The 11,046-nt window shown below is 51.9% G+C and overlaps 1 protein-coding gene across 3 annotated transcripts in view; it reads right to left on the reverse strand.

Annotated features, from left to right (window-relative positions):
* Window positions 1-10,783, reverse strand: part of LOC127576671 (C-terminal-binding protein 2) — a 226,502-nt gene extending 215,719 nt beyond the window's left edge. For 2 of the 3 annotated variants that reach the window (XM_052027281.1, XM_052027278.1), the window contains exons 1-2: window positions 10,446-10,783; window positions 309-377 (exon numbers count right to left, since the gene is read on the reverse strand). The gene's annotated coding sequence lies outside the window, so the exon portion shown is untranslated. The remainder of the gene's footprint in view (window positions 1-308; window positions 378-10,445) is intronic. The other variant, XM_052027279.1, reaches the window with a different exon arrangement.
* Between the last annotated feature and the right edge of the window lie 263 nt (window positions 10,784-11,046).

Consider the following 11,046-nt stretch of genomic DNA (forward strand, 5'->3'; position numbering starts at 1 on the left):
AAAAGATCATGGACCTAAAAAGACTGTTTCCCTTCTCAAAAATTCCACATAACCTAAGTATTTCAAGCATTGTACTTTTATTTCAGAGTCCCAGCATCTGTAGTATTTTACTTTTGTTATTCTCAATTATTCTTACTCTTATTTTTCATGGTGAGGTGAAGAATGACAGTGAAGTACATGTAACATAATTGCCAACATTCACTATTCTCCTGCATGTACACAAATCCTTGTTGACATTCCTTTGTGATGTATTTTAAAACTAAGTCCTATTTAACTTGATCAATAGGAGTTTTCTTTAATTAACTTACCAGTTTCTTTGCTTTATTGCTGTCTGTGCTAGGATGACGAAACAAACTCGACTCCGATTTACGTAGCACCTTTAACAAAGAGAGGTGCATCCATTACACGAGTGTTAGTGTCTTGTAACAATGAATATGGAATCAAATAGCAATGGAGACAGTAAAGTGAAAAGGGGAATGCATATTGATTCAATGCAGATTAGAGGGCGGGGCCGATGCAGAATAGCTGAACCGACAGAATGATGAAATGCCAACTCAGGAAAACAAGCCTCAACTATTGCCAGCATTTAGATTTAACAAACTTCATGCCCCTGCCGAAACCTTAGCTCAGCTCTGAGGAACTGGCAGGATTCTTTGGTTTTGACAGAAGAAAAACTTGCTCCAGTCTATCATGCTAAAAGTAGGAACAGTATTCATGATAAATCATTGCAATGTGTACAACCATCACTTCTCCTGTGAAGGAAGAAATTCAGAGTTGGGAAACAAAATAAGAGATCAAAAGTGATGAAAACAAACAAAAATGAAAAAAAAAATGACTGCAGTTCAACTTCCAATATCTTCCAACTATTGATACCTTCCTGTTTCAGTGGTTGAAAACTCCCACATTCAAAATCCCAAGAGTAGCACAAGCGGCAAATCCACCTTTTTCACAGTCACCTTCTTACATCCAATAGACTGTGCACAGAGTTCGTGCCCCAAAGACTTTCTTTAGAAGCATTTCAATAACAAGTTACTATCATGAGGTCCCACATGGATGCCAGAAGAGTCACCACTCCACTGCTTCAGATGCAGGCAAATTGATGGACGACAACACAGTATTCATTAATAAATGGAGTAAAACCAAGGTCTCTAAAAAATATACAGTCACACTCCGACACCTTTTTTAATTTGGTAGTGCCAGACCAGCAGATTTCTCAGGCTATTAGATACAACTCCTATTCATATTCAAACACACTTCAATTTCATTTATTTTTACATGTTAAACAGTAGTTTAATAAACTTTTCAATGAAGAAGGCAAGCTTAAAGGGTATGGGTAATAAACAAGCACTCTGGACCCCAGCTGTGGCCGCAAACCTAACCAAGTACCTGACCCAACCCCTGGTCCACCCACACATTTAGTCCACTGTTCAGACACCAGAGCCAGCCGCACTCTGAAGCCCTGGTTCTGGTAGCACACTGTACTTGCACTCTGGTCTCCCAGATCACGTTCCAGACTAATGATGCTAGATAATCAGGAGCAACAAACAATCTGCTGGAGGAACTCTGGAGCATCTGTGGGAGGAAAGAAATTGTCTATGTTTCGGGTCAAAACCCTGCATCAGGACTGAGTTCCTCCAGCAGATTGTTTGTTGCTCCAGATTCCAGCATCTGCAGTCTCTTGTGTCTGCCAGATAATCAGGATTTCCAAACAATCAGATCTGGATTACCAGAGTTTTACTGTCAGCATTCAATTAAGATTTAAGTCCTACCAAATACTAATTTACTCTTTTCATGCATTTTGTTTGGAAGAAACATTAACCATCACCAGTGCAAGTTTCCTTTAATTCCCCAAGATCTTTTCCCAACCCAAGTAAGTTTTCCTTTTCACTTAGTTTGACGACAACCCAGCATCCACTACCACAACTATCTGTTGGAAGAAATTTCTTATTTGTTTCTAGATTTGAACAGATCATTTGCTTCCTACAGTCCCTGAAATCATTGGAATACCTGTTGGAAATACACGTACTCAACAAAAAAAATCAGCACATATACGCATACTGTTTGATCCAGTTCTGGTGCAATGGTGTAAATCAGCATGCTGCTAAATCTGGATTTCTTAAAATTGAATATCCAATGCATAGGAATCACGTTTGTTACTTTCGCAAACACTTTCTTTTAATTCCTTTTCATGATCTAGGCAACACTGGCAAGGCCAGCATTTGCTGCCCGTTCCTAAACACCCTGAAGATGCCTTCTTGAGAAAGTAAGCTGCCTTTCTAAACTGCTGCAGTTGAATGTTCCCTTGCAGTGTCATTGTGCAGGGAGTTCCAAAATTCAGATGCAGAGGCAATGAAGGAACAGTGATATATTTCCAAGAAAGGATGGTGAGACGCTTGGAAGGGAACCTTCAGGTGGTAGTGTTCTCATGCACCTGCTGCTCTTGTCCTTTTTGGTCGTGGAGGTCACTGACTTGGGCGAGTAACCACCGGAGTGTGGCGACTCGTTGCAAGCTGCTCTCTACAGATCAAATACCAATAGCTGCAGTACATTTTGTAGATGGTATGCACTGCAACACTGTGCTCTAGTGTTGGAGGAAATGAGTACTTAGGATGGTGGCTGGAGTTCCGATCAGGACGGCTGCTGTGTCTTGGATGGTGTCAAGCTTCTTCAGAGTTGTTGGTGCTGCATGCATCCAGGCAAGTGGAGAGTATTCCATCACACTCTTGAACAGTGGCTTATAGATACAGGAAGAGCATTCAGATATTAGGGATTCTGTCACTCACTGCAGGACACCCAGCCTCTCACCAGCTCTTATAGCCATGGTATTCATGTGGCTGGTCCAGTTGAGTTTCCACTCAATGGTGAGGTCAGGATGTTGATAATGGAGGATTCAGCAACAGTAATGACATTGTAGGTGGTTAGACTTTCTCTTATTGGAGATGATCATTGCCTGGCAGTTTTGTGGTGCAAATATTGCTGCTACATATCAGCCCATGCCTGAATGTTGTCCTGATCTTGCTGCATACAGACTTAGATCACTTCATTTCCTACGAAGCTGTGAATGGAATTGAATGTAGCACAATCACTGAACTACCCTGCTTAAGAACTTATGACAGAAGGAAGGTCTTTGATGAAGTAGGTGAAGATGGCTGGGCCTAGGACAATATGCTGAGGAATTCCTGCAGGGATATCCTAGGGCTGGGATGATTAACCACCAAGAACCACAACCATCTCCATTTGTGTAAAACTCCAAGCAGTGGAGTATTTTCCCCATAATGACCACTGACTTCAGCTTTACCTTGATGCCACTCAATCGAATGCCACAGGCAGTCACTCTCACCTCACTTCTAGAATTCAGCTCTTTGGTTCACATCCGGACCAAGGCTGTGATGAGATCTGGAGCCAAGTGGTCATGGTTGAAATCAAAATTTGACATTGGGAAATAAGCAATCGATGAGCAACTGCCCTTGATAGGATTGTCAATGGCAGCTTCCATCACCTTGCTGACAACTGAGGATAGACTGACTGGGTAGTGTTTGCTGTGTTGGATTTGTCATGCTTTTTGTGAATAGGACACAGCCGGGCAACTTTCTACCTTGTTGTAGATGTCACTGTTACAACAGTGCTGGAAGAACTTGGCTGGAGGTGCAGCTAGTTCTGGAATGTAGGTCAATAGCTGGGGTGATGACTGGTCCCATTGCCTCCTCTGATGTATCCAGTGCTTTCCGATAACATATGGTGTGAACTGAATTGGCTGAAAATTGGCTTCTGTGATGGTGGGGTTCGGGAAAAATAATCAAAACTTAACTGAATTAAACAAAAAAAAAGTCAAATTAACAGGGAGTACAATCTCATACTGACTACACAGACTTTTAAAAAATGTACTTATAGCAGGAGTTCTTATGATGGGCTGTGGATTAAGGAAGTTTAATTTTAAGTCATTAAGTTCGATTCCAATTTCGTCAGTTTAGATGATCAAAAAGGCAGCAGTTGATACAAAAGGTTATCCCTTCCTCATGCATAAATGAATCTTGAGTGAGATTGGACAGAGCACTGGGTTTCTGCCACACTGAAGATGACCATCAAGTGATGCACAAGAAAATCCCACTCAACTATACCAGACCAACAGCAATATGTAAACAAAAGCAGACCATCTCTAAATCCCAAGGCTGTTTCACAATTCTGTACATTGTGGATATCTGTACCTTAACTTCATTTTACCTACTCTCCATCACTCAATATCTATCAACTACAATCTTGAAAACTTCAATTACCTCACCATCATCCAGTTTTTGGGAGAGCTTCCACACACACACACACAGCTGTGGAAGTGCTTCTTGAGTTCACTTACAACAGACTTAACTCTTTTTAGCTGAACTCCCCCATTACATTAAGTTGTTTTATGTAGTATCTATTATCCCTCCTCAACCTCCGAAACTCAAAGTAATCAAAAGCAGCCTTCTTACTGGATTATTCTGATGAATCTACACAACACCTCTTTCAAATTCTACGCACCTTTCCTGAGGTGCAGTACCAAATGTAGCACTCAAAAAAAGCTTTAAAAAGACCCTCTGCGTTACAGGATCTGAACATTTTCCTCTTTGCAATTAGCCCCTTGAGATAGACACCAACATTCTACAAGACTATTTGACTGTTTTTTTTATATTTGTGCACAACGCAAGTGCACCCAAACCCCCTTTCACTTCCATAGTTCATAGTCACTTCCCATTAAGAAAAGTATTCCAATCTCTCTCTCAAATCCAAAAGCAGACGACTTGATACTTCCATGCACAGAACTCCAGCTTTCGATTTTACTCAGTCTTGTTCTGCCCAATTAAAACTTATTCTTGCCATCAATATAACTTACTGTGCCTTCTAATTTAGACTTGCAAACAGGATAATAGAAATACCAATCTCCTCTTCCAAACCAGTGATCTAATTGATTAAAACCTAAGGCTCAAGTACAGAATGTTGGGGAACACTACTTGTCAAGTCCTACCTATCAGAGAACATTCCTATCATCACTACTCTTCCTTCTACCTCAACTAATTACCAGCTACTTTATTCACTCCCACATATTGAGTTGAAACCATCTTCTCTACTAACAACAATGTTTTCCTCAAAGTACTGGCACTTTTTGTTGGGAAATTAGAATAAGGAAAGAATAGGTCCATGCACGCGTTTCAATATTTGTAGGGATGCCCCACATAGTAAACTCTGAATCTAGTATGAGAAAACAGCTAATTTCTGCAAACCCTTGCTAACCAGTCCTGGTACACCAAGTCCCTATACACAGGAACCATTGTTTAAAGTCCATTTCCATTGAACCAACATGGCTTAAATGTTTTTGTTTTGAGAATCAATTGCATTAAATTTAAAATACATTTGAAATTCCTTTTTATTTCCCTAATAAATCACCAAATCAATTTTTAAAAAGTCAAGCAGTTTTGAAATTTCTTAAATCAATCTCTATAGAAAAGTCAAACTCTGCAGCCATTTTAATTATCCAGCAGCAAACTCAATCTGCTGTAAATCTATTTGTGAAATTAACCAATGTTTCTATTACTAATTCATACTGTTTTACTTTTCCTTGCTCAACTGGAACAAACTGGTACAAACATGTTCTGGCATTTCATATCACTATTTAATCATTTACTAATGATATAAATCTGACAAATTGTCCATTGTCTGGATAACGCCAACTGTTACATATTATGCATCCTGCAAGATACCTGCACCAAATAATTGGCAAACGCAGAGTGCCAAGTTCAGGCCCATATCCTGTAAGTGTCAAACATCACTTATTGAAACTTCCATACTTTATTTGTCTTGTTTTATAATAAATGTATAAATCAGACATAATTCATTCAAAAGAAAAAGGGCATTCAAAAATACATAATTCAACAGGCAGTACTCATTCTGACCATAAATGACCCTGGATTAACATAAGTGCATCACCTTCAGCATGTCAGCTGTAAAGGGGTATTTAAAAAAACCTCTGGATTGTTTGTATTCAAATTTCACTGCATTTTTAATATGGTAAAAGACTGGCAATTTTTTTTAAAAGGAAGCCTGTGGGGGTGGGGGGGGGATTTGTTTAAAAACACACACAGAACCTCAGAGACAAGAGATTCTGCAGATGCTGGAATCCGGAGCAACACACACAAAATGCTGGAGGAACTCAGCCGGTCAGGCAGCATCTGTGGAGGGAAATAAACAGTCGCTGTTTCGGGTCGAAACCCTTCATCAGGACTGGAAAGGAAGAGGGCAGAAGCCAGAATAAAAGGGATGGGGGAGGTGGAGGAGCACACACAGGCAGGTGATAGGTGAGTGCAGGTGAGGGGGCAAAACCTCAGCTGATTTTAACAAAGCCTGGTTCCAACAAGGGACTGCTTCCTAAACCATCAAACTTTATGCAAACATAGAGACAAACTTTACAAAATTAATGCACCTGCGTTAAGTCACCCACAACTGCTATAGTGTGTGGAAGAATACCTTCAAGAGACTAGGATTGTTTTGGTAACATGTCATATCTAAAAATTTTGAAAGTCAGAAATGGTTGACATCTAAAACTGTAAATGCTTGTTGTATGTTTCTTTAAAAAGCTTCTATCCAGTATCGCCAAGAATACCCCAAATGACCATTTCTCAGCATCTTTGTAAATGACAGGATCATTATGTGTAACCTCCCAAAGAGATGCAATGAAAGTAAAATTCAGGGCACGGAGCACCCCAGCTTATAACACACTTCTCTCGGGACATGTGGATGAGCGGGTTTCTCATGACTAAAAATAGCAGGAAGCCACTGCACAGCAACTTACACATCCCCACATTACAACTATCCTCTCAGCACTATTGTCGGAAAGGGCAGGAGGCGGGTTGGTTGGTGGGAGGAAAGAAAGAGTAGCTGGAGATTAGGACCTAATGGATGGGTGGGAAAAAAAGAGGCAGGGGAGTGAGTAGGAATGAAGGAAGGTACCGGGGGAAATTAGGTTCATGGGAGGGAGAAAATGATGGAGGGGGAGGGAGCAGAGGAAGGGGGGAGTGGGGGAGGGGGAGTGGGGGAGGGGGAGTGGGGGAGGGGGAGTGGGGGAGAGGGAGGGGGAGGGGGAGGAGGGATAGGGTTTGGGAAGGATGGGGAGGGTTGGGGAGTGGGGAGGGAGACAGGTGGAGGGGAGGGAGGAGGTGAGGGAGGTGGAGGGACAGGGTGTGGGAGGGAGTGAGGAGGGTCAGGGAGAGGGGGGCAGGAATGGGAGTGGGGCTGGATGCGATGGAGGAAGGGAGAGCGGTGGAGGGAGGGGGAGGGGGAGGGGGGAGGGAGAGTGTATGGAGGGACGGAGGGAGGGGGAGGAAGGGAGAGCAGGGAGGAGGGAGTGGGGCGGGAGGCGGTGGAGAGAGAAAGGGGAGTGTATGGAGGGAGGGAGAGAGAGAGGGTGAGTGGAGGGAGGTAGGGAGTGGGAGTTGGAGTGGAAGGAGGGAAGGAGGGAGGTGGAGTGGAAGGGGGAGTGGAAGGATGGAGGTGGAGGAAGGGAGGGAGGGAAGGGGAAATGGAAGGAGAGAGGAAGGGGGAGTGGAGAGAGTTGGGATGGGGAGTGGAGGAAGCGGGGAGGAGGGAGTGGAGGGACAAAGGAAGCAGGCAAGGAGAGTGGGAGAGGGGAAGTGGAGGCAGGGGAGGTAGTGAGTGGGAGGGGAGGGGAGGTAGTGAGTGGGAGGGGAGGGGAGGTAGTGAGTGGGAGGAGACGGAGAGGAGGGGAGGGGAGAGGAGGGGAGTGGGACGGGCAGGGGAGCGGAGGGGTGGGAAGGGGAGGGGAGGTTAGTGGAGGGGGAGGAGGTGGGGGGAGAGAGGGTAGTGGAGGGGGTAGAGGGAGATGGGGAGGGTAACGGGAGGGAGGGGGTGGGGATGGGGTGGGAGACTGGAGGAGGGGGAGTGTGTGTGGGGGAGGGTGGGGGGAGTGGAGGGGACAGGGAAGGGGTGAGGGGAGGGGGGAGGGGACGGACGGGGTGGGGGAGGGGGAGGAGGGGAGTGAAGGAGGGTGGGAGCAACAGGAGGGTAGGATGGAGGGGAGTGGAGGGAGGGATGGGGAGGGTGAGGGAGGGAAAGGGAGGGGGAGGGGAGTGTAGGGAGGCGGAGTGGGGGGGTGGGAGGGAGGTGTAGTGGACAGAGGGAGGGGTGGGTGGAGAGAGGGAGGGAGGGAGGGGGAGAGAGGGAGGGAGGGAGGGGAACAGAGGGAGGGAGTGGGAGTGGAGGGAGAGTGGGAGGTATTGGAGGGATGGAGTGAAGGAGGGTGGGGGAGGGGAGAGAGGGGAGGGGAAGGGGGTGGGCAAGGGGAGAGCGAAGGGGAGGTGGTGAGGGGAGCAAGGTGGGATGGAGAGGGGAGGGAGGGGAGGAGTGGAGGGACGGGAGGGAGGGTAATGGAGGGGAGTGAAGGGAGAGTGGGAGGATAGTGGAGAGATGGAGGGAGGGAGAGGGAGGGGAGGGAGAGGGAGGGAGGGAGAGGGAGGGAGGGGGAGGGAGAGGGAGGGAGGGGGGGGGGAGGGAGAGGGAGGGAGGGGGAGGGAGGGGAGGGGGAGGGGGAGGGAGGGAGGGGGGAGGGGGAGGGAGGGAGAGGGAGGGGGAGGGGGAGGGGAGGGAGGGGGTGGGGGAGGGAGGGAGGGGGAGGGAGGGGGAGGGAGGGGGAGGGAGGGGGGGGAGGGGAGGGGGAGGGGGGGGAGGGAGGGGGGGAGGGGGGGAGGGGGGGGAGGGAGGGGGAGGGAGGGAGGAGGGAGGGGGGGGAGGGAGGGAGAGGGAGGGGGGGAGGGAGGGAGAGGGAGGGGGGAGGAGGGAGGGGGGGGGAGGGAGGGAGGGAGGGGGGGGAGGGAGGGGGGGAGGGAGGGGGGGGAGGGGGGAGGGGGGAGGGAGGGAGGGAGGGAGAGGGAGGGGGGGAGGGAGGGGAGGAGGGAGGGGGGGGGAGGGAGGGGGAGGGAGAGGGAGGGGGGGAGGGAGGGAGAGGGAGGGGGGGAGGGAGGAGAGGGAGGGGGGGGAGGGAGGGAGAGGGAGGGAGGGAGGGAGGGAGGGAGGGAGGGAGGGGGGGAGGGGGAGGGAGGGGGGAGGGAGGGGAGGAGGGAGGGAGAGGGAGGGAGGGAGGGAGGGGGAGGAGGGAGGGAGGGAGGGAGGGGGGAGAGGGAGGGAGGGAGGGAGGGGAGAGGGAGGGGGGGAGGGAGGGGGGAGGGAGGGGGAGGGAGGGGGAGGGGGAGGGAGGGGGAGGGAGGGGGAGGGAGGGGGAGGGAGAGGGAGGGAGGGGGAGGGAGGGGGAGGGAGGGGGGAGGGAGGGGGAGGGAGGGGGAGGGAGGGGGAGGGAGAGGGAGGGAGGGGGAGGGAGAGGGAGGGAGGGGGAGGGGGAGGGAGAGGGAGGGAGGGGGAGGGAGAGGGAGGGAGGGGGAGGGGGAGGGAGAGGGAGGGAGGGAGGGGGAGGGAGAGGGAGGGAGGGAGGGGGAGGGAGAGGGAGGGAGGGGAGGGAGAGGGAGGGAGGGAGGGGGAGGGGAGGGAGGGAGGGGGAGGGAGGGGGAGGGGGAGGGAGAGGGAGGGAGGGAGAGGGAGGGAGAGGGAGGGAGGGAGGGGGAGGGAGAGGGAGGGAGGGGAGGGAGAGGGAGGGAGAGGGAGGGAGGGGAGGGAGGGGGAGGGAGGGAGAGGGAGAGAGGGGGAGGGAGAGAGGGGGAGGGGAGGGAGACGGAGAGGGAGGGAGGGGGAGAGGGAGGGAGGGAGGGGGAGGGGGAGGGAGGGAGGGGGAGGGAGAGGGAGGGGGAGGGGGGGAGGGAGAGGGGGGGGAGGGAGAGGGAGGGGGAGGGAGGGAGGGAGAGGGAGGGGAGGGAGGGGGAGGGAGGGAGAGGGAGGGGAGGGAGGGGGAGGGAGGGGGAGGGAGGGGGAGGGAGGGGGAGGGAGGGAGGGGGAGGGAGGGGGAGGGAGGGGGAGGGAGGGAGAGGGAGGGAGAGGGAGGGAGGGGGGAGGGAGGGAGAGGGAGGGAGGGGAGAGGGAGGGAGGGGGAGGGAGGGGGAGAGGGAGGGAGGGGGAGAGGGAGGGAGGGGGGAGGGGAGGGAGGGGGGGGAGGGAGGGAGGGGGGGGAGGGAGGGGGGCGAGGGAGGGAGGGCGAGGGAGAGGAACTGGAGGGTGTGGAGGTAGGGAAGGAGGGAGAGGGAGTGGAGGTAGGGAGGGAGAGGAGTGGAGGGAGGGAGAGGGAGTGGAGGGAGGGAGGGAGGGAGAGGGGAGTGGAGGGGGAGTGTACTGCGGAGAGGCGATCGTAGACGGGGCGAATGCCGGGGGTTGGTGCAGGGGGCGGGGTGGGAGACCGATGACAGGGGGCGGGGTGGGGGCGTGTGCAAGGTGGATGGAGGGAGGCGGACAGCTTGTCTGGGGAGGGTGCCGCCACCGCCGCCGCCGCCGCCCGCCCAGCCCAGCGCAGCCCCGGGTACCTGTGCGATCGCCCGCCCTGCTACAGCCCGTCCCTGGGCACTGGCATCTCCATCCCTCGGCGGACCCCGCTCACGCTCGCCGGCCGCTCCCTCCGGTCAGCTGGTCCCACATCAAAAGAAGAAAACAATTAAACTTAATCCTCGGACTGCAGCCTGTAAGATCCGAGCGGCGGGGCCGGTTCACCCCCCACCACCACCCCCCCAACCCCAGCCGGGTGGGGGGCGACGGCCGCTGTGAGAGGCAGAAGCAGAGAGGGGAGGGGGAGCGGCGGCTCCGCTGCCCTGGTCCTCGGTGACTCCTCTTCCTCCTCTCGCCCCCCCTCCCCCGCCCCCCTTACCCCCCCTCCCCTCCAACCCCACTCCCCCAGCAGAAGAAGCAGCGAGTTGCAGAGAGCAAGAGAGAGAGGAGGCGAGCGGGCCGGGCCGGAGGGGGTCTGGCTGGGCTGGGCTGGCTTCGGCGGGCGGGCTCTGCCACAAACCAATGACACAGCCCCACATGGACAACCGCGCCTCCAACACTCGCACAGCCGCTCACTTTTACACTTCTCCCGACAGCATCGACACGCAGACAGCAGCCGCCGACTCCTTTCACCGTGCACAA

Source organism: Pristis pectinata, chromosome 12, assembly GCF_009764475.1.
Source record: "Pristis pectinata isolate sPriPec2 chromosome 12, sPriPec2.1.pri, whole genome shotgun sequence".
Classification (NCBI taxonomy): domain Eukaryota; kingdom Metazoa; phylum Chordata; class Chondrichthyes; order Rhinopristiformes; family Pristidae; genus Pristis; species Pristis pectinata.